Source organism: Bison bison, unplaced genomic scaffold (genome assembly GCF_000754665.1).
Source record: "Bison bison bison isolate TAMUID 2011002044 unplaced genomic scaffold, Bison_UMD1.0 scf7180017864328, whole genome shotgun sequence".
Classification (NCBI taxonomy): domain Eukaryota; kingdom Metazoa; phylum Chordata; class Mammalia; order Artiodactyla; family Bovidae; genus Bison; species Bison bison.
In genome coordinates, this window is record NW_011494900.1 from 336,812 (window position 1) to 339,862 (window position 3,051).

Genomic DNA, 3,051 nt, shown 5'->3' on the forward strand with positions numbered 1-3,051 from the left:
AGAAGAGTCTTGGTAGGAGGATCTGAAGGAAAAAGGTAAACGAAAGAGCTTGTGTGATGTGAGGCAACCGTGTGAGAAAGGAAGTTTTATGGGTTGTTGCTGGGGACTGAATCCCTTTACCAGTATTTGAGAAATTAAAAAAGAGAATTTATTGTTTTGAAATGACTTCTTGGTTGCTGAGTTGTTTTTCATTAAATAATGACCCATCCTAAGACCAAATCACATTCATAGTTCAAATCTTAAGTTTTGCATTGATTTTACTTTAGGATAAGAACCATACCATTTTTAGTTTTGAATTCAGCATGTGTTAATCCTTAAAAAAATTTTTGATATTGGCTGATTGCTTCATACACAAGCATTTGTTAAATGCCTTTGGCTTGCCAGGCATGAGATATAGGGGATACATAGAGGAGCAAAAAAGGACACCTTTCCTACGCCAGAGAGGGAAAGTTGCCTGTACTCCTCATTTCCATTCCCGGGCAGTAAATACTAGTGGCAGAATGTGGGCTCCCCTTTTCTTTGCTGCACCCCATAGCATGTGGGATCTTAGTTCTCCAACCAGAGATCAAACCTGCACTTCCTGCATTGGAAGTGCAGAGTCTTAACCACTGGACCACCAGGGAAGTCCCCAAAAGCATCTCCTTTGCCCACCATGGCATTGTTCCTGACTAGGCGCCACGATGTACAAGGAAAAGAAAATCCGGTCTTTACCTCTAGGTACCCACTAGAGAGTTTGGAAAAAAGGTCCATGGTACTTGTGATTGGGGAAGTAAGTCTCCAAGAGAAGGGCAGCCTGCTGTCTTTCTGAAATCTCTACAAGGTGCCTTTGCAGTCGAATTTCCTAAGGTCTAACTTTTTAGCCCAGAAATTTGACTGGTTGTGAGAGGGGCCTGTTTCCTAGGTGAGGACTCATATCAATCAGCTAATGAGACTGATGTGCCAACGAGAGTGACATACTAACTTGCAACAAAAAAGACCACAGTCCCAGAAATCAAAATACTCATCAGGCTGACCACCATGTTCTATTCCAACAGACAGAACTTATGGCAAACCAGTCAGTAACCAGGATGGATGAGCACAGAACTGAAGCTTGAGGAGTCCCTTATATGACTTGTGTAATTTGTGCTGAGCTAAAGTGGGAATTCACCTCTATAGAGTAACAGCTTTGGTCAGGAGATTTTAAAATCTTCTAGTTAAGACTCCTTTTGAGCTGAAGACAGCTTGGGCAACACTTTCTGCATTTGCGTCTATGGCCTCATTTTCCTACAATTATGTGAATGGCAACCAGACTTTGTGTTGAGTCATCTTTAAAAAAAAAAAAAAGATATGTGTGTTTTCAATTGTATTTTAAGGCAACTTCTGCTTGTTTGGGAGCCACTGAGTGACTCTAAGTTGACAAAGCATATGTCTATTCTGATGAGTAATTTTTAAATAATTTAAATCATGAAGCTTAGAGGGTGATCTAATTCCCAGTTTTGAGGTTTGGCAGAGGAGGGCCTCTCACAGCAGGCTTCATGCCTGTATTGGTGGAGGAACCAGGATACACGTTTCTGAATTTTATGACCTTGGATTTCAGTGGTTTATTTATGTAAATAGTGGAGCTGGTGAAGCAATTATAATTCATTTCCTCATTGTCTGATTACCAATTTCAGCTGTTAGTTTTTTACCTTTCTTTAGTTGCTGCTTACTTGATTTCCCCAGAATTAATTAGCATGAATAATTTTCACAAATATGTTGGCTCTTACTAACATTGTAGCACTATCTACTAGTAAAACAGGCCATCCAATGGTTAGAATCATAAATTCATAGACTGCCTATGAGTTTGCATTGTATACTTACCAACACCTCACAGAATAAGTGACTTCCCCAAGGTCACACACCTAGTTAGTGGTAGAAATGGCATAATTTTGCAATTCCTGTGATTTTTCATGTATCTTACTATTTTATTTGTATTATGTATCAGTCTCTCTGATGGAAAATATGTGTTTATTGAGTGCAGGCCTTTGTGTACTTTTGTACCCTGAGTGCCTGGCATATTGCCTAGGGATGAAAAAAGACTTGTATAAAGGATTAAATAAGAAAAAACTTAGGCTTTTTCTTGGGTCCTCATGAGGTTTTTCCCACTACCTCACATACAAAAAATTAAAGAGTGTATTCATTATTTATTCAGCACGTGTTATGCTCAAGGCAATCTGGTAGGTGCTGTATTGAACAAAGATGATAAAGACACAATCCTGTTCTAAAGAAACAGAGATTGTAAGATAAAACCTACTCATGACTGGAATGCAAGGTAGAATTAATGTGCCCTAAAGGAGATACAACTGCATGACTAAAGCAAGTCAGAGAACAGAGCTGTTGTGGGAAAAGGAGAGAAGACTTCACGGAGGAGGTGACTTGATCTGAATCTTGGAGGAGCATCTCAATTTCAGAGATAAAAATGAGCCAGTAGGTTGGGAGAACAAGGGAAACATAGGAATAGGAAGGTGACTTGGTTTTGAAGCACTGTAAGAAGTCTCTCTTAGGTGTGAGGTGTGAGGGGTGGTGTGTGGATGTGCAGGGGAGTGGGGCAAAGCAAAGACAGGAAGTTGGCTAAGTTCCCAAACAGCTTTACCTGTTCAGGCTCAGGGATGTGCACTTGCCCCATTAACCTCTGTGGTTTTCAAATATGGGAGTGACGACCACATAGGTTGACAACCCATGTAGGTTGTTTGGCAGCAGGAGGTGGGCTGCTCTGGAGGGGCAGGAGAATGAGGCAGTTTGGGAGGTAACTGATATAGCTCAGGAAGGAGTAAGTGAACCATGGGGATGGCAGCAGAGACAAAAAGGAAGGAGTAGCGTGTCAGCCTACATGAACAACACGCCATGGGAAATGCAAGAGGAGGAAGAACCAAAGATGGAGATGCCATTAACAGTGTACATTTCATACTTATCACAGCTTATTAAAATTTTCTGCATGAACACTGATCTTCTTGTTAGTCTGTGAGTTCCTGGAGGACAGGGCCCATGGGATCTGCATCTTCCAAAATGAATACAGTAGATGCTTGGTAAGTG